This window comes from Acromyrmex echinatior, chromosome 11 (assembly GCF_024713525.1).
Source record: "Acromyrmex echinatior isolate Ae372 chromosome 11, ASM2471352v2, whole genome shotgun sequence".
Lineage (NCBI taxonomy): Eukaryota > Metazoa > Arthropoda > Insecta > Hymenoptera > Formicidae > Acromyrmex > Acromyrmex echinatior.
In genome coordinates this window covers 14,166,845-14,188,980 of record NC_141862.1, presented here as the reverse complement: position 1 = coordinate 14,188,980, position 22,136 = coordinate 14,166,845, and the positions used below count along the sequence as shown (strand labels likewise).

Here is a 22,136-nt window from a genome sequence, read left to right as displayed (position 1 = left end):
GTATTATTAAAGGATTACAATAAAAGAAAATAATATTAATAAGCTATGCCATGTTAATTATTTTATTGTATTTCGCTAATCATAATGCAATATGATTTTAGCGAAATATAATAAAATAATTAAAGAAAAAAAGAGAGATATAAAATTAAAAAATAAATTTAAAACATACTTACCTGCAAAAACATACTTACCTGCAACCGACTAAATTTATTAGTAATTAATTATTCGTTTTTTTTACGGGGGAATATACTTACAAAGAAAAGAGGATCGCCATTAAAAATTGGCGGGGGTGGTGGAGGGTCTCTAAGGTTGATTCATTTTTATTCATATAAATTTTCTTCACAATTTTAAATTAAATGTAGTTTGCTTATACAATTAGAAGAGTTCTAACTTTATTCAAATTGCAAATTGTAAATATAATTATAAGAATAAGAATGGGGTAGAGAGTAATGTGCAATATTACAAAATGTACAATATTGCAATAGTACAAAATAAATGAAATTTTATAATAAATAATATATGTAAAAGTTTTATTATTTTATATACAATATTTATTTATTATCATTTTTTAATTTGTCACAATTTTTGAGCATTTTTTAGCATGAATTCAAAATTTAGAAAATAATATGTTTAAAAAACTAGAGGGAATGGCTGAAACATGACGGACCAATCACGAGTGATACCCGTATGGCGTCACTTTGATTGTAGGCTCTCTAGGGTAGCGGTAATTGTTGCGCTAGATTGCCTGTACATCGTCATTTATTATTTCCATTTATTACGCTCGCTCCTACAAACTTAGATCGCGTTCACTTGTGTCCAAGAGAAATTACGCAACGGAACACGTTATATCGTTTATTATTACGGAATATCGAGAAATCAATATTGATAACTCTAATAATTCGCACTATTCGCTTACTAGTATAATAAGAAAGAGCGTTGAATAATATTCTGCATGAAAATCAAATATAGATATTTTGTGTCTCATTATATAAGATGATAAAAAAGTTTGGTCATAAAGTTTTGCATTTATTAAATTATTAGTAACATATATTTGCGAAAAAACAAACTCTGGAATGTTTATATATCTTATTAAATAATAATTAATATTCAAAATGATTATCTATCATTAGCATGTACAAGCTTTAAGATTTCAAAAATGTATCAACGATGAGACTGTGCATCTTTCTATGAATAAATTCTTCCAGGCAGCCAATAGAATGATCTTCAGTTAATGCAATTGTTCTGATATTTAATAAAATGCAAGTACTCTCTCTCTCTCTCTCTCTCTCTCTCTCTCTCTCTCTCTCTCTCTCTCTCTCTCTCCAATTTTTTTAAATACACGTTATTAAAAATCTATCGTTATTTTGACATTGTTTCGATGTTAAAATTGGATACTGATAATCGCACAATGTGGCCAAACTTTTTTGTCATTTTGTACACTATACACTTTATATATTATACATTTTTTCAATCGAAATCTGCAGTTTTTTTATTAGAAATTGGCCGACATTTTTCTAAACTGTGTCCCAATAGGCGCAAAATATTCCTAGAATGTTATATAAATATTATATATTTATTAAAAAATTAAAATAAGTTATTATGTTAATATTTTGAGAACATTGTATAATATTTTTTAATATTGTAAGAGTATTCTATGGATGTTATATGTCCACTTATACAAATATCCTTAATATGTTTCCTTTAAATATCCTGAAATATTTATTAATATTTATTATTTTTATATTTATGCAGTTTAAATTCATAATCTAGTAATGAAAATGTCCTATCAATATATGCTATGTCTTGTGCTTAAATAACATTTCGGTTGATTTTATGTACACATATGCAGTCTTACAACTGCACGCCAAAATTATTTTCAGTTTTTAAACATATATTTAAACTGAACTAGTGTAACAGTTTTACAAATTAAAGTAAATGTTGTTATAATACTTTTTAATGTCCTTACAATATTACAGTAACATTAAATAATCTTACTTTTAATAATCATGTAATATTATCAGGAGTGTGAACATATAACAATCTAATATTTCAAAAATATTATTTAATATTATATTTCAGTAAAATATTTTTCAAATGTTGCGTTTAATATTCTAGAAATATGCTTAAAATATTGTTTATTATTAAATAATATCATGTGCCTATAGGGGTAATCCATTTTGAGATACAATAATTAACAACATTAATGAAAGTTTATAACATAATTATTATAACTCGCGGCGCACATTGTATGTCGTTATAAGTATATCGAACTTGCAATAATTAAGTATATATAGTACGACCGATATTCCAATTTCTTCTCTGTTTTTTTCTTTTTCTCTTTCTTGAACGTAGAAGAATCGGCATGCTTTGAGACTCGTTGATCATTCTATAAATAACCATGAAGATTCTAAAAGGACAACTCTTAATGAAAATGTCAGGGACCAAGCAAAAAGGTGTCGGCAAACGGAATTATTCGATACTCATGCGTCATTGCAATTTCTACTGGCATGATACGCATTTCACATCATTTCTTGCAGCTAATTTTTCTCTGTGTTCGTTGATTTGCGCTTTACCAACGTTATACTTCTCGTCACGGACACTGCTCTTCGATTGTAGCAAACGTACAATACTTTGTTGAGTTTCACGAGTTCTCCTCGCGCTTTCGACATTTTCGCCAATAAATCATCTATATGCGGATAATTCTATGATGCGCGTAGTAATCTTCTATCGATCTCTTATTATTCACGGAAGACGTTTCAGTCGGAGATAAAACTTTGTGATTCGCGGAAGCGTTATGAAGTGAATGTCGTTCTGAGCGCACAGTCCTTTGCTCACCGCGAAGATTACAGCAATTTTGCCTTTTATAAGTACCTAAGTCACATTTTGTCGCGGTGATGTTAAAGGCGTTCCAGGAATTGGAGCGGAAAGGATCGACGTTGAAAATGTTAAGACTAATCGAGAAAATCATACAGATATTCAATAAACTACAATATAGCATATTTTCTTTCTATGAAAAGAACAGCTGTAGAATTTCAAAACTCGTCAAGAAATTAATCATGCATAAATTATTATTCAAAAAAATATTGTAAATTCGATATAAAATTCTTAACTCGGAATTATTTTGTATCGAGAATCTTAATCGAAGTGTGTACATTAATATTACTCAACACATTTGAATATATTCACGAGCATCGCAGGTAGATGTTGACTGTCTGCCCGTCTTGTAAGGATCTGTTGTCACGACAGACCGTTGATAATCTGCAGAAATTAACGCGTACTGATGGAGAATGAACATTGAAAGACAGATGTATGCTGACCTTCGATATACTCTTATACGAGTTATACACACAACAAAGTATAAATGCACTGATATGCATGTGTCAGTGCAAATGCGTGCATTTACTCTTCTATAATTATATATGCATAAAGAGAGTTTATAAAAATTTTCCGAGACTAACATAACGATAAGGCCGCTACATCTCAATTTACATATCAGTATATGTTTTATTCATTTGTACTCCCTTTAAACATCATCTTCTTTCAAATCTTTTATGTATTACATGCACATATTTTAATATTCTTATATTATTTACTGCAAAATATATGCGCAGAAAATGATGATTAATTATAAGCAACGATATAACAAGAGATATCTTTCAAGATCCTGTTAGATTAATACTACAGCGTGCAAATAGTAGAGTTTCTTGTCGTTTCCGGCGTTTCATTTCAAACTTTACGCCGTGTCAAACTCGATGTTAGAAGTGCGACGCATGTCTGTAAGAAATATCGGAGGAAAAGCTGACCACTCTCTCTCTCTCTCCCCCCCTCTCTCTCTCTCTCTCTCTCTCTCTACATCGCGTCGGCGTCGCGTCGGCCGGCTGTTTCTCGCTGTTGCACTTTAACGGCGCAGCCACGCAGAAATAAGTGCAACGGTGCGCTGCAGCATCGTACGTGAATCGATTCAAGGCTCACTGAGCACGATCCTTACATTCCTGTTGCAACCGATAGATACAACCGCCACACGCGCGCAATGCTCGATATATGCACTGAGAAAAAATATAATCACTTTAATAAATATTCGTAATATTTTAATAAATATTAGTTAAATACTAAACTAAACCAACTAAATATTTATTACTTATAAAGATATATTTATTTGGTACAATAAAAATCGTTAATTTGATTTGATAATTATTCTTTTAAAAATTTTTATTTAATAAATATTTATTTAATGTAAATAAATGTTTAATTAACAGAATTGAACTGAATAAATATTTATTAAAATTGACTATTTTTTTCTTAGCTATATATATGAATCAGTTATAAAATAACTTTATAATGAGAAACTAGGATAAACATTTTGTATAAAATATATACATACAGTACATATAATAATTGTTTTCTACACAGAAAGAATGATTTTGCTGAAACATTAAAAAATTTAAACAGATATAGATTTAAAAATAATTTTATTAAAATAATTACCTGAAGAAATAAAAATATCAATAAGAAGTACAACACACACATCACACACACACACACACACACACACACACACACACACACACAGAAAGGATTCCAACATTGTGCCAATCAAATTTGTGGTGTAACCTATATTAATAATAAAATATTATGAACAACATAGCCACTATTATTTTAACTACTCAATTTGCAAAAGGAAATTGTAGAAATTTTATTTTCGTATTTATGAAATTCATTTTGAACTTATTTTATTTACAGAAACAAACCACAAATGGATAAATTATAAATATTTTACTTCTTTAATTATTTAAACAGATTATGCTTTATCAGTATTAATAAAATGCAAGTTAGTTTTTTCGAAAAATAAGACGGTATCTCTTTATAAAAACCTATATGTCAATGTCGGCGACTTCTTCTAATTTTTTTTTAATTTAAATTTTCTTCGACGATATGTTATTATGTAAGTTTATTTCATCAATTAATGATATGTATTTAATCGTGATTTGTATTTAAATGCAAATTTTAATGATGACATATTTCTTTTTTCGTTATTTATTTTTTTTTATAGAAAAAGTGGCTTTATGTTTTATAAATCGAAAATAAACGTTCATTGAGTAACAATAACAAGTTAATGGTAAGGTCGCACAAGTTAATTGGTACAAGGCGATGCCATTTTTTATCATAAAACCTCAGACCACTTGGATTTCGTAAAAGGCGCTGTAGCGACAACGGTTTCCCTTTCATTCGTACATTTTACACCGCATAAGCGTGCAGGCGTGGGCGTGTGTAACTGCACTTACACGTGCACGCGTGTCGGAACGTGCTATACATCACGGCTTACATACGGTTTATCCGCTTACGGATAATAATTCGGCAAACAAAAATCGATTTTGCACGTGAATTTCTTTAAGATCCAATGTACAATACAGAGTGGCAAAAAAGTTTGACCACAAAATTTAGTCTTTTTATTAAATTAGTATATTGTTGTAAATTTACAAAACAACTCTAAAGTGTTAGTTATATCTTATTAAATATAAAAAATAATAATTAACATTTTTAAAATGGCCACTTTTAGCTTCGATACACTGAAAAAAAAAAATTAAATTTTAATAAATATTTCTTTGAATAGTCATAGCGGAATATTTGCTTATGGTAAAAAAATATTTAAATAAATGAAAAAAATGATAGTTGAATCAAACTAATGGTTCTAATAAAGATGTGTTTAAAAGTAAATATTTCGCTAGAGAACTATTCAAAGAAATATTTATTGAAATTTACTAAATTTTTTTCAGTACAAACTTCAAGACGCTTCGAGAATGCATCAACACTGGCCGTACATCATCTTTTTCACAGATAAATTCTACAAATATTCCAAATAGTCATAGAACGGTCATCGATTGACAGAAATCTTTTAATTCGAAGCATTTTGGTATTTAATAAGATTTTTAATATTTAATAAGATGTAACTACCATTCCAGAATTTTTTTTTCTTTAAATATATTTTACTATTCAAGTAAGCTGATGTTATTTATAGTAATTTTCAAAATGACGTCTTTAATATATCCTCAATTTATAATTATATATTTTTATTCCATCTATTTGCAAACTGGATTTTTTGTCCAGCCCAAGTTTTTTTACTATTGCAGACTTTACTTTCAAAAAAATTTAGAATTATTTTTCAATATTTCTATTAAATAACCAAATAGTCTTTTAATTCAAATATTAAAACATTTATTTAATAAAAGTTGAGCAAAAATGAGAGTGAAATTTGAAAGTAAAATTTTGCTTTTGTCAAAAAAGCCCAGATTGTCGACGATTAATGTCATTTTGACATCAAAGTGATGGCAAATAATGTCAACTTGCTCTGAATAATAATTTCATAAACACAAAATTTTGCTGTCAAACATTTTTATCACCCTACAGATCTAAGTCTTTAACCTTTTGCTTTAAGTTCGAGGTATTTTTTCTGGTAAAAAGCGTTTTCCGGCACAGACTTAATCTCTAATTTTTAAACGAGCTGTCCAGATTTTAATTTAATATAAAAGATCTTAAAGCAAATTACGTCACAGTTCAGAGCTTAAAGTAAAAAGCAAAAACTTACCACATCTCTTGTAGAGCTGGAGACTTTTAATTGCGAACGAGCATTTCATTCTCATAAAATTGATGTGAGAATTCGGAGATATTCAAGACAGAAAGTCAACTGAACAGATTCGTCCAATGATTGCAACAAGTTTGCGGAAATGAGGAGATAAATCAAATGACGGGTAAGAAAATGTAACGCTCACTTGGATCATTCTTGCGATACTCGGGGACTTTTTGCAATGCCAGGCTGTAAATGGAGCTAATGTAAAATATCGATACGGTAAATAGTAGCGATTAAATTTATGGTGTACTTGCGGCGGGATTGTGCAAGCGACGCGGTCGATTATACGGCTGACAAAGATCAATGCTTTTACGTAGACGTGACGCTTGCGTAATCGCAAGGAGACAGATGATCACGCGAGAGTCACCTTGCTCCTTTTAAGCATTCATACATATTAAATACCTCAATTTCACTCTCGACCATGCACGCACCATCTTTGGTTCTCATATTCATGTTAAATTGTGCAACTGCCCGATGATGCATTGCGTAAGAACATGCCTGCCCGATGTACGTTTCATCGAAAATTGTCTTTGGTCATTCGCCGCTTAAAACTTGATAACTTTAAAACACATTTCGTGTCGTGTAGTCATAAAGAACCCATACAGAAAAACTTCATAAATTTTTCATTGTTTTATTATTTAACTTAATTAATTGTGCGCATGTTAGGTGCAAGCAATTAGAAATTTACGTACCGTCAGACAGTTAATATTTCTATAGAGATTCAAGCTTCACTGACTCGTGTATTCGCACTTAAAATAGCAACGTTACTGCATGCGAAAACAGAGCGTAACAGTGCGTGGTACAGTTATTCGGTGTTTTTTCGACGTAATCGCCAAGCTCTCTTATCTAGTTCCCTCCACTTACGTTTTACGATGGAAGGTCTTCCTCAGAACTTAAATTATCACTTTGATTACATTAAAAACAATGCCATATTATTGTATAATTCGCCCAGAGCATTCTCGCAGTTATTTCTCGAATGATAAAAATTGCGTACACGTGTGCCACTATCGATCGATCGAATAATTTTACCTCGGTATTGTTCGCAACGTTTTTTCTCACAGAGATAATTTGAAACATGCCGACTTTATGAGTGTATCGCGAGACAAGTAAGGAATGCCTCTAAATACCGGTTACGGCCCCACCAATGACTAAGTGCACGTTCTATTCGTTACTATTTCGCAGGATTTACAAGACGGTTAAACGATCATTTGTGATGCAAGCCACCGTTAATAAATGTGCAGAGATATTTCTCTGATATTTTCAGAAATCGGAACTCGCGTCGAAGTATCCCAATCTCGTAAAAAGCTCAACTCTTTTTATATTTAATGCATGAACAACCGAATCGTAAATTGTATAATCATGCTGTTTTATAATATAACGCAAGTAACATTTCAAGTTATATAATACAATATTACAATACAGTTTTATTTTTATAATAACGAAATCACGAATATATATATTAATATTATTATACAATATAATTTTCTTCAGCTTTGGGAGAAAGAACGTTATACAATTTAGATATTTCAATTAAAAACTTTTATTAGAGAATTTGTAGATATTGAATTTAATACATTTTATGTATTTCAAACAGCAAATTTTTGTATTAATTTAACACAAAATAAATATGTTAGAATGTAACACATTTTGCAGAAAATAATACAAACAATGTAACACTTCGATGATTTAAAAAGAAATTGTGTGTATGGAAACTTTTTTTTAAATAAAATTAACATTTATAATATGTTAAATTGACACATTTTATTTATCTTAAAATTTACATTAAAAAATATATATTATTTTTATTTGTTTACTCATAAGTTGTGTTATTTTAATATTAAAAAATATTTTGGACATCAATTTAATCCAAAATATTAAAATTTAAATAACATAATTATATTATGTGAATAAATTAATTACTCAAGTATGTTTAAAATCCAACACAATTTTAACAAGGACTGATTTCAATACGAGTACAAAATGGTTTTTATTGTATACATATGCTGCAATTCTCTAATGTCGCCAAATTAATCAAACGGAAAGTGAAATCGGATAGAGCTATGAAAGTTCGCCTTTATCGCTGTAGGAAGTTAATGTCGTGGTCGATAAGGATCTATCGCACGAGTTCGATGCACGGATAGGCGGAGTATTTGTCATAGAGCTGATCGGCAATCACATTGGCCATTGACGCCTTCGCGATAGACCAACCGGCCGTGTTCCGCGTGCTCAGCGTGTCTGATGACCAGAGTACCGTGCAATCGTTTCTGATCGACGGATATATTCTCGACCGGATTGTTGTATGCGATGCCGGTTTTATGTACTGTGTGTGCCACGCGCGACGGACATGCATTACCAACACGCGCGCTGCGCATTAAATTACGCGTATCCGTGTCAAACGCGTCGTTACGGAATTACTTATAAACCGTTAAAAACGGCGGATGATGCCCGTCGTTCGATAATTTTTCTTAATCCGTCGACGTTAGCCGCGCGGTAAGAGGATACGATAAAGCGCATGTGAAGTTTTCCCGCTTTCCGCTACCTACTTTTAATCATAGACTACGAAGAATGTAGAATCGCTTCTTGCTTAGCAAAAATTTAGCATACAAACTAAAAAAATCAGACAATAATACAATAATGAAGTTTATATGATACACAAGAATTATATGAAAACAAGAATTTCGCTGAAAGATCTACAATTTTGCTGGATATAGATCTGAAAATAATTTTCTATCTATCATCATCTATCAAAATCATTTTGTTGAGAACTCAAAATATTGCGCTCATTATTTTTAAGTTTTTAAAATTATTTTAATGGTTTAATAAAATTGTTTTTAGGTTTGTTCCAGCAAAATTTTAAATCTTTCAGCAAAATCTTTCTGTGTAAATAGAGCTTTGATGAAAAAATTTCATTCAAATATTTGTTAATAAATAATACCAACTATAATTTTATTTTTCTAAATATTATGTTATTTTTCCAATTATTATCAAAAGGTTGATTATTATTATATTTAGCAATATTCATTAAATGTAGCACCAAAATATATTTGGTAGTTATTATCATTTTTTTCAATGCAGCGTGACTTTTTAAGTTTTATTTTGTCGGACAAATAGTTCCGATTAACATTTTTATTTGACTGAAAAACGAAAGAGATTAAATGAGAAACAACTGAGGAAAAATAAAAATAAATAAGTGTGATGTACGTCTTTTTTGGATAACAGATACCCACGAATTCGAATTTTAACGCGTTTATCAGGACACAGTGATTTTACAGCATCGCAACATTCGCACGTTATATGCATCTTGTTCACGTACATCGTAAAACGGGACAGTTGCCTAATGTTACGAAACCACGAATCGCGCGGGAGATCTCAGTTTAATGTGCAAGATCGTCAGTTTAATCGCGCTATGCTGCAATATTCTCGTGCAATATTCTCGAAATGTCTCCGCCTTTACGAACCTTCGATCCGTATCGAGATCCGAATGTTCGTGTCCTCTGGAGTTCTCGACTGAACGATCTTACGAATCATCTTGATTACACGCCTGCCGCATAGATCGTCGGACAAATAACGGAAATGATCGCGGCGGGTGTATGTAACAATACGGGACTCGGTAAGGACTCGCTTCCTGGTGTTGCAAGAGCGATACTTCAAGAACTGATATACACCTTATTGTTCCGTAGTCTGGTATTTAAGAGACAGTCGTTAGCACCTCGTATATCGTCGGTTATGCTGCCAGAAACGATTTGCCAGATACGTTGCGTAATTGTTGTAATAAACGATCCTTATTATCATAGCGAAGCACTCACCAGACGGGGCGTGAAAGAAACGGTAATTATGCGCTCTTGCGATACGCTATAATATATAAGAAGCCGAGGCCATCGCTGCGTCCGGAAACGACCGGCCGTGAGTCGCTTATTCAACTAATTTATTTACTCCCGATTAACTTTACCACTGGTAAATGTTATGTTACGTGCAAAACTCAAGCATTTTTCAAGATTTATTCATTCGCGGAAGCATCGTGAAGTACAACAAATTATTTGAAAATGCATTTTCTAAGATCAGATAGCAACGTGCATAATTTTTCTCAATCAAACAAACATAATTTTAAGAAAACGCATATACTTCCTTCCTTATTTTCTTTAATGTATAAAGTGAAAATATTAGATGTTAATCTTAATAATTCCATGCATAATTTTTGAATTATTAACTTGAAATGAGACGCGTTTTAAAATTTTCTTTTCTGCTGTGAAATATTGCTTACTTTCTTATTTACCACATTATATATGGAAAAAATATAATTTAGTTCAAGTATCTAAAAATTTAATTTAGAGATATACTTAAATCTAAAATCTTTGTTGGACTATCAAAATAATTATTACAGAATTATTACGCTCAAACTGATTGCTAAAATGTTAAAACTTTCATGCTTGAATTTTTTACATAATTATTTTAATGGTTTGTATCGATTGTAAGTAATCTATAGGTCCATTGATGACGTCGAAATTGTACTGTAAATTGAATGTGTAAGAAAAGTCGGAACAGGTATTACAGAAAATAGAAAGTTTATAAAAAGATGCTTTGAGCTTTATTTAGAGAATACTGACTAAAATCTCTAAAGTTAAGCGACATATATCATACCGAGAAGTAATTAACTTTCGCATAGCGGACAAGAATAAGCAAAGTCGCGAATGTAGATATCGATGAACCTCGAAGTCAACAATTGATCAGCTGAAAAACTGTCGCGAATTCCTGAGAATTTAGTACCGATAATAAGCAAGAGTTAATATAATACATTCTAAATATTTAATTGGAATTGATAACGAGCACGGAATCTAACTAGGATAAATATTAGTTGTGGATCACTCTTTAACAAAATTTATATTTTTTTATTCAGAACAATATCAAACAATTAATAAAATATTTAATAGATGATTGATCATGATTAATCGTAAAGATTACATTATGGATGATTTTATTCCATTTTATTATCATTTTATATGTTTTAATTTGAATTAAATAAAGTAATAACAATTATCTGCAATTAGACCACATGTACTAATTGCGGATCAATTCATCAAATGCTTTATCCTTTTTAATGGCGTTACTACATCCCGTAAAGATAATAAAATGATTTGCTCATGCATATCGTATATAACGGAATTATAATTGCAGATGATCCACATCTAGTTCTAGGATCTAATTGTGGATTATGATGCAGTTTTAACACATTCAAGTTTTTATTTAAAATTAATTAGTGACAATTAAAAATCAATAACAATTAAAAAAGTTGATGAAAATTAAGTGTTTAGCAATAAAGAAACAGTTAAATTATGAATAGTTATACTTTTTGTATACTATTGTGTAGACACGTATACTATTTAATATTTTATTTTGATACTTAAAATAAATTAATTTTTTCGGGATAACATTATTTGTAAGATTTGACAAATTTTGAAACATTTTTATAATAAATTTACGCAATAAAAGTATCGTTATAAGTTAAAACATAATGATTAAACAACACCCGCGGATACATTTAATGTCAATGAGCATAACGTTTCTTCCATGAAATCTAATGCTATTTACTACCTACTATAAAAACCATAAGGCCAATTCTTATGATATTACACTGAATGAATTTTTAAAGATACATACGTTCGTTAATTTCGCACATTTAATTAATTTAGTTAACGATATCAATAAAATATGTAGCGCTGTTCCTAATAAATTAAATTTAATTGAGACTTGAAAGAGATAAAACAAATGCTAAAGTATTTTATGACATGTATCATTTAGCGAAAAATATTATAATTATTTAAATATAAAAAATAATCCGGAATTAATACCTAATTAATTAATTTAGTAATTTTACCTTATAATAACTAAATAAATCTGAATATAATAAATATAATGATAAGGTACATGAATTTAGTCCGAACAGATAATCCAATAAAATTATTTTCAGATCTATATGTATCTAAATGTTTAGATACTTTCTCTGTATATAAAAATAATCTTATAATACAATAATATACCGTATGTACTTTTTTAATTAGATATAAACTTGAAAAAAAATATTTTAAAATTCTCCTTTCTATTGTAAAATATTCAGCTATTACAATTTCTGAAATTTTTATACGTAAACTTATTTGTTTCTGACCTTACATTCCTTGTATTCCGAACGTGTGAATGATGCATTTTTCTTGATTCGATACAAAGCCGGACATACAACGTTACGTAATGATAATAAATAAGTCATCCTCATATTATCTGCAGCTGTGAAAGCGACGTTGCGAGCGGGTATTACCATTACGATATACAATTCAAAAATCTGGGGAAAATTATTATCTAATGAAAATGAAACATAGGTGTCGTTTGATCATCGTCGCTGAATCAGAAAAAGTTTGTCTACTTCGTCTATCGTAACACCGAAACGCACGAACCACATTTATACGCAAGAATTCACGTTTTACGGTCGAGAAACATATAATGGATAGACATGAAAGTTATTGATTTCTTTCTGTTTTTAATGTATCGTTGCGTGAACGGTATACGCTTGAGAAGAAAACAACTTTAATTAGGAATCTTCGTAATTGCAAATCTGCTGATTTTTATTCTGTTATCTATTATGTTTAAAGCATAAGTGAATTTTGTAAATATAAATTGTAATACTAAATTGTGTATCTTCAAGAAAACAAAGAAATTCTACAATTGAGATAATAATGTCTAATAAAAATTATAAAGTATTCTCAGTAGTATTCAAGAATAATAAGAAAAAGTGAAAATGAGCTTTCTTAAATATTACAAGAAAAAGTAAAATAAGGACTATTGGAAGTCATCGTGGTAATTCGGAATTATTTTTAATATCCCTTACTTTTTCTAATGATAATATTTAAGGAAGCTGGTTACGCTTTCTCGCTATAAACAATAAGCGAGAGATTTTAGATGTATATCGTTTAAATAATTACAAAAAATAATTACAAAAAAATATTAATTTTTTTTATACTTTAAGAATAAGTATATATTATACAAAATTATGAGATATATATTTCAACAAATACATTTCATTGAAATTAAACAACCGTGTATGTAGCTACATAATTATTTATACATAACCAAGTCAGATTTATTCAATGTCGATAGCATACTCATTTTACGATTACACATGTGAATGCCGAAGCCAATAGTTAGTAATAGATTTATGTTCGTGCCAACAAAGTGGTGGAACCTCGGTTTTAATTACTCGGCCTAAGCACTCGTTAGTTTCGCTCAATTATAGTATGGAGAAACAAGGAAGTAGAATAAAATTAACGCCAATCACTTGGATCCGCATTGCTGGGCATCGCTGCCGCTAGTCATTGGATTTTATTTGTTTATCGCTTCTATTTGTAATGACAAACCGCTATTTTAAGTGTCATAACACGTTACTTTAAAAGATGTCTAGTTGCATTACTCAATAAACAGTACAACTGTCTAACAAATGAGATGTTATAGATTGCAAATCACAGGATATCTGTTACTTGAATGAATTATTGAATTATATAATTACATATTTTGTGACAAAGTATAAGCTAACTACACTGAGAAATTTATTAATCTTTTGAGAACTGTAGTTTTCTAACAAAAAAATAAAAAAAAAATATTTGTTAAGGATTTTCGAGATCGATTTCGAAATTCGATTCTGATGAATTTATTTCCTCAAAAATTTAAAATTATAATTTTTGAAAAGACTTAATCTAATTATCGAAACTCAAAAGGTTTGTCTTTTTATCTTTAAAAGATTTTAAAAGATAATTGAGCTTGAATGTATAGCTTGAAAATATCGAATTTTAAAGGGTAGTAATGAAGAGTTAATAAATGAGGAGAAGCAGGATTTAATATTACAGAGTTCATAATCAGTTAAAAGTCGGTTTGGAAATCAGTACTAATTATTTTCGTAAAACTGATGAGCTTCAAATAAAATTGAAAACTTGATGTTATACAAAACTTCTTTAGAATTGAGTTTTATGTTAATCAGATTATTTTTTTTTTAATTCTGTTATATAATTGGATCAATTATTTGAACATTTTCATTTTTTACCTCAGATACTAATAAAACATCATGAAATTATCCTAAAGATCAAGTTTCAAGAAAATTTAATAAATAGTTTACAAAATAAGAGTCATCCAGAAATGGAATCGGTCTATAAAGGATTAATACCAAACGTACCCTCCGTATCTATTTTCCTAAAACATCAAACAATTCCATTAAGAACATTATTTGCGATTGTAAACTCGCTTTCGTAACTTTTGACGAAAAATTAAATGGAGATTGAAAGCTATTGAGCTTTTAGATTGAAGAAATTGAGAATTACTATGTGGGTATATAAGTGCTGATCGTGCTAACATATAATATATAAGTAAGCCAACATTACCGGCAACGTAACTGACTTCGATACGAATGCGAACACTTTCACTGCATCTCCTCCGATCGAGACGATTCACACACATTCGTCAGAACAAGTCCCGCGAATTTCTAAGATGGAGATATACGAAATGCAGCCAGTGTCCCCACAAATCTCATCACGCGAATACCATTAAAATCTAGTTTAGAACCATGTTGTGGAATCCAAGTAAAGTGAACTCTTGAGTGAGTGAATGAAATATTCTCGCTCGTTTAACGGCAACAATCGCGTTCTCACTTTCGATAAAGTGCTCGTAAAGCCAGTTCTTACATTAATTGCAAGCTGATCGCAAGTTTATTGCGGCAGCTAATATGAAGCGTTAATTTTAAAATGCAAACTTCAGATTGGCTTGCAATTAACTGCTGGTTCGCAACAAACTTGTGATCAACTTGCAACTAATGTAGAACCGGTTTAAGAAAACTGCATAAATAAAAGTTGCCCGGTGCTGTATGCACTTGTACATGCGGGACATCAGGGTGGGGAGAAAGAAAAGATTCTTGTAAATATGTGTCGCACATAACGACGCCATGTATCATAACTAAAAAAATTCTTAGAGCTTTATGAGAAGAAAATAAACAATTTTCATCTTTTGCAATTTTTCTATAAAGTTAATAGTATTTGAGTAAAAAATTATTGAAGACCAATTTTCGACAATGTTTAGCAATTAATATCTTGTTAACTATTGCGAAAATTGCAAAATGGTAGAGGACTTTTCTTCTCAGTTTAGTCCATTCTGCCTTTGCGAAAGATTTATCATTATATTTTCCAAACATCTTGTATATAGGGACAATATATATTTATGTGTATAAAAGAAATAATATTTGTTATAATTTTCGCATAAACATATGTATAATGAAAGCCTAATATTATTTTAAATATTATTATAAAAGTTATGAACATACAATATATACACGCAATAATAAGTTTTTTTACAGCTAATTAAACAGCACCATAATTTTTTGTTTATATGTACTTTCTAAATATTTCTTGAAGTGAAATTTTACTCCAAAAGAGTTAAAATACTGCTATTATTGAAAAAATGTGAAAAATATGCACTTTTAAAGAGTGATAGATTTTCATTCGTTTTTAGAAACACATAGTTATTTTAAAAAAATATGTATCCAAATGAATAATTTTTTAAATAAGTAATATGTTTTTTTTTCCATCAACGGATTCATCTCATTATTCTGTTTATAAAAATATTAAGGTACGATTATCAAAAAATTAATAATAATTTACGAAATATTTAATTTTTTATCCCAACATTTGACAAAATAAAATATCTCATTAATTATTGGTTTTTTAATATTACTACTTTAATATTAATACTTTTATATGTAGAATAATTAGGAGGAAAAAAAACCATTGTGTAAAAAAAATCATACAATTCCGTTTAAAAAAGTGGAATGACTTTTATATCTTTTTAACGCCTAAAAGAAAGACAACATGATCAGAATACATCCCCCTTGAACTTTTGTTTGGCATTTTTCCTTTTATTATTAAAAACAAGCGATTTATTCATGACCTGTTTTAAATACTTTACCTTGTATATTTAATCATACAATTTTACAATTTGTAAATGAAGATTTTCTCATTTTATCTTAATTATTTTTTAAGAACATGTCACTTTTTATTGAAATTTTTGTTCCAAATCGTCAAATTTTTTGTACTACTTTCACATACAATATAAAAAATCTGTATTTTTTTTCATAATTTTGTCATTTTGTTACAAAATACGTGTAATGCATCCTTATGGTCCAATGCGTTGTATTCTCTTCCTCTTTTATTTCGACAGAGTGATTGCGATTACATGGAGAATTTTAGTTACCTCACTCGGCAAGAAGGAGATCTTCCGTCCGTCCCCTCGAGTAACTTCATTCACTAACTCCCTCGGGAGTTTATCAAAGCACGCAACTGTATGAGAAATCAATTATCCAGATTAGCTTCGCGAGATAAGACCTATTATGCCACCGTTAAATCTTAATTACGTTGAACGTCCGCGCTCTCATTCCATTTCAGCAGAATAACGCTGTCGGCTACACTCTCCAACGACTCTCGACGCCGTGAAATATCTCCTAAAGCTGAATATTATTATTAAACCTGGCGACATCTCTATCGATGCCAGATGATATATAGCCTGGTCGCGATGAAACGAACTCTAGCTGCGAGCGATCGTAGACAAAAAAAAATCGTGAAGAAAAAAAAGAGAAAGAAATAACTGCCTTTTTTAAACTCTACTTATCGTTAGACCCTACAGATCTGTTTTTTTATTCCTGTACTTCCTCTGAACTGGTGCACACAATGCAATAAGTTGAAGTGAAACAAACGTATACTTGTTTCACTTCAACTTAGATATTGCATCGCACCATGTGTACTAGTTCAGACAGTATAGTATAGAAATAATAACAGTCCTGTAGTATTCATTCAAATTGGACTCTTGATTTGCGGTTGTCGAATCAACTTGAAAAATGACATCGTCGGTGTCTCCACAAAAATCCGAACCGCGACACCCTGTTATACTATTTCATCTCTGCTCGCCTGAAAAGATATAAACAGGAAACGAATGATAAAACCAAACAAAAAACTAGATAGATAGATATTATTATTTATTAAATATTGTAGAATTGAATTTTTCAAGCACTGAAAACAATATATAATTAACAAAAATATATATAATCAAATTCAAAAATGAAAATAATGAAAATTAGCAAAAATAATGAAAATAAAAACTTTAAAGATAATAGAAAAGAATGATAGCAGAAGACTAAACATAATATGATACAAACATTAAACAGGCCTTATGCCTGTTCTACAATAGGGTCGTAAAGCAAGTCGTAAGAAATTGTTCAATTACAGTTAAATGTGAGAAGAATAATTGACTATGATTGGTTAATTTTTTACGGCTTACCGCTTACGACTCTATTGTAAAACAGACCTTAGAGACTTAAGTTGTAGACATAACATTCAAACTTTGACGTATGACATACAATATGTTATCGACATATGTCTCTTGGAGACACGGCAATAAGTTACATGTCATACGTGAAAGCTCGTGCGTTATTTCCCTGCTATAAATTCCTATGGGGAATTTTCCTATGGATTTGCTTAACCATGGATACCCATGGTAAATTCGACTAGTTCCCATAGGAGGAGACTCCTATCTTGCTGTAAATTCCCATGAGTTTTTTCATGGATTCCTATAGAGAATTTTAAAATTCTGTAAGAACTTGTGTAGGTACCTATAAGATTTATACAGCATGTATATATAGGATAACATAGAAAATTTTTCTACAAAGTTTTATATAGGAACCTATGGCATCAGTCCATAAAAAGAGACTCTTATAGGATAGCATGGAAAAAAGAATGATGTGCACGTTGATGTCGCGTTGAATCGGACCTAAATGATATACAGAATGTTCCATATTTGAGACTATTTTTGTGTATAGATAAAGTAGACTAAACTGAGTCGAAAAGTCCTATATCACTTTTGCAAATTTTCACAATAGTTAGTTTCTAAAGATTGCCGAATAAGCGGGTAAAATCGATGCATAAGACAACTTTAAAATATTTTCCAGAATTCTTTATTTTTTCAAAAGATGTTTTTCAAAGAACTCTTAAAGCTATCTTAAAGTCTCATGCGTCGATTTTAGACATTCTGCTCATTAGATAATAATCGCGAAAATTGCAAATTGATAGAGGAGAGTTTTAGTTCAGTTTAATCCGCTCTATCTGCACACAAAAATAGTTCCAAATATTTTGAGATATCCTATATAATATAAAAATACTCAATAAATATTCTAAGACATCCTATATAGTCTCTATAATATAGATATTAGAGTGTGTACACAAAATGCTATAACAGCCGACTGATGTAATTCCACATGAAAATGTAAGATAATTTTTCTATAACTCCAAAAACTGAAAGTCACGTAATAAATAAGGTATGTTTTGTGACTCAAAAAAGTCATGAGTTTATATTTTCCTTATAGCAGTCAGGATTTTTTTTACATGGAACGTACCTCGTTTATTAAGTATTATCATGGCTTCCAGTTTTTGGGAGTTACGAATTATTCTCTCAAATTGATATAGGTATCCATAGGAATGCGGAAAAGATGCCTCATGAGAACTGAAGACCTATAGGATACTACACTTTGACATATAAGAATATGTGCTTATAGGACAGAGAAGATGTTCATACGTCATTCTATGGCAACCTAAGGACATTTTCAGTCCCCATGGGGCACTTTTCCTTTATCTTACGCCTATATATTACTATACGTCAAACTGGTATCCTATATAGACCTTTTAGTTCCCATGGCGCATTTGTCCACATTCCTGGGTACCTATGCAAGCTGTGCAAATCCTATAGATAACTACATAAGCTCCTACAGAATCTTATAATCTTCTATAGGAACCCATGAAAAAAATCTATGGGAATTTACAGTAGGGTTACGTCTACAACTTAAGCCTAAGTAAGTGTTACGACAATTCTTCTCAGACTCTTTCTTATTATTTAAGTCTTATGTCTTAAGTATTTTTGTACATGTACCGAGATCTTATCTTTGCCAAGAACACTTCTCTAACAAAATTTCATCGTTTAAAATCGACGTTAAACTGTAGATCCCATATGACTGTGGCAGGTATTCATAGTCGGATCTTATATTTAAGACCGTCCCTAATAACACAAGGACATCCTATGGACATCCTGTGGACGTCCTGCCACTGGCCAGAAACTAACCGATCGCAAGTTTGTTGCGACAGCCAATATGAAACTTGCATTTTGAAATCAACGCTTCATATTGGCTGTCGCAACAAACTTGCGATCACTCCACTTGCGATCTATCTTGACCGGCATAAACCTCGACTATCCTACCTAATTTCCACTTCACGGGCGTAAGATTTTTGTCGCAAAAATTTTGTCGCACTAGATCTCCGATTCTAAGATCAGCTTGCACTCTTCTCCATTTTACTCGATTCTGAAGATCGGATACGTACTCGGTCGCCCAGAAGTCCTGAAGTAGTTTTTGTGTGAGCTGCCAATGATCAAGGCGGTGCAGTCGCAAGTCAGTCAAGTCATACTCTGGAATGCTCACCGTCGGATCTCTCGATCAAATATGATCGAGAGATGTATTAAAATACCTCTTACAAGATACAATTTGATACCTCATATATCCGTACAAACTGGGTCACTAGAATCCGTTCATTTTTTCACCTATTCAGAATAATTTAAAAAATCTCTAAAAATTCACCAACACACTTTCAACTTTTTAGAATAAATATTAAAACTTTATTTTGAAAAATAATAAACTGTAGTATAATTTATAATTACCGAAGAATTCAAAAAACTTACACGAACAGGAATCGCTCAGTCACTAGTGACCCGTGTTCCGAATGTACGGTAAGAGATAACTTTGAAATAATTTCTTCAGGCATTTCCAATTTTCCAGCAGATTTCGTATCATTATGAATACACGTTGATATTGAATAAAGTAACAAAAGTACGTAACGTGAATAATAGGAAATAGAAAAGAATAGAAAATGAAAATTAATGCGATAAGATATTGAGAGGTCACGTTTATGAACGCAGCGACGTTATAATAATAGAAGACTTCAGAAAGGAAACGACAGTTGTTTAAGAATAAACAGGATAGAAAATGCAGCCTAACAAATCAAGTTTTGCTGTAATAACACAAATCGATTACAATAATAAATTTCTTTTGCTCCGTAATAGATTTGAATGAGCAGTAGTACAATAATTTTGCTCCAATAGTAAAAAAATTTAAGAACACATTATTTTGCTTTAACAGCAAATTAACTTTGGTTCTAAAGAAATACATACAGCAAATTTTTTTCTGTCTTAGCAACAAAATAGATTCTATTTTAATAACAAATAATTTCTAAAATTGGTATCAATTAAATTTTATTGCTGTCATTACGAATATACAATAGCAATGATAGATTTGCTACAACAACAGAAAGAATATATTATTTTTCTTTGTGTAGATTTTCAGTCCCGACAGTAAATTTTGGAACACACAGTCTCTCTCTCTCTCTCTCTCTCTCTCTCTCTCTCTCTCTCTCTCTCTCTCTCTCTCTCTCTCTCTCTCTTTCTCAAAAACATCTATTAATATTCTAGGCCCTAGAATCTAGGGCATACCCTCTAAGAATATAAAAGTAACAAGAGAAAAAGAAATGAAAAGATAACACAACAAATAAAAATATTTACAAAATAATATCAAATAAAGAAATTATTAGATAATACAATAGTAATAATAATGATAGAAAGAAATATAGGTAATATAAAAGATGAATAAAAATTTGACTAAAAAAAAACTAAAAGAAAAATCTTGACAAAAAAAAGAAGAGAGAGAGAGAGAGAGAGAGAGAGAGAGAGAGAGAGAGAAGAAAAAAGGGAAGAGAACGGGACAAAGAGATGCAAATGTAAATTAATCGCACCGTGATTGGCTGTATTCATGAGATCGACGTTTGCGGTTCTTTCTTGATCCATTGATGAATGGATCGTGGGTTTGTCCGTCTAATATCTGACTGTACTCAATCTGTCTTTCCTTCTCAATCTACACGCGTTCTTACTGACACGCATGCACACACGTGTCGGCGCACGTTAGATATGCACTTCGGACAACGAGAGACACGAGAAAGAGATCGTATATATATAGTGCCATAGGGGCGAGGCTCTTAAATCCTTAACGACGAGACTTAAATCAATCATCGTAATTAACGTGCGCTTTGTACCGCTAGAGTGTGGATTAGAATGTTCTTATTGCACACGACAGGATACGCCTATTCGCACTTACTCGATTAGTGTCTATACCGTTTGTCACATTAATTCAACAGTCAAAAATACGGTAGAGGAAGCCTCATTAATGAGTTTCGCCATTTATTCGTAACCATTGTATTAAATTATGAATATTGCATTACTTAATTTTTAATCCTTCTTCTACATAGAGCATTATTTTTTGAAAAAAAAAATATAAATTTTAGTTTTATATACGTATATATTGTGACATTTTTTACCGTCTATCACATTTGATCTAAACGAAATAGCG

At 30.7% G+C, this 22,136-nt stretch overlaps 1 long non-coding RNA gene across 1 annotated transcript; it reads right to left on the bottom strand.

Moving 5' to 3' along the window:
- Positions 1 to 308: 308 nt before the first annotated feature.
- Positions 309 to 20,177, bottom strand: LOC147908183 (uncharacterized). Its single transcript, XR_015546583.1, has 2 exons — positions 7,318 to 20,177; positions 309 to 7,184 (listed from the first exon to the last, which is right to left on the bottom strand). It is a non-coding gene; the product is annotated as an uncharacterized LOC147908183 (long non-coding RNA).
- Between the last annotated feature and the right edge of the window lie 1,959 nt (positions 20,178 to 22,136).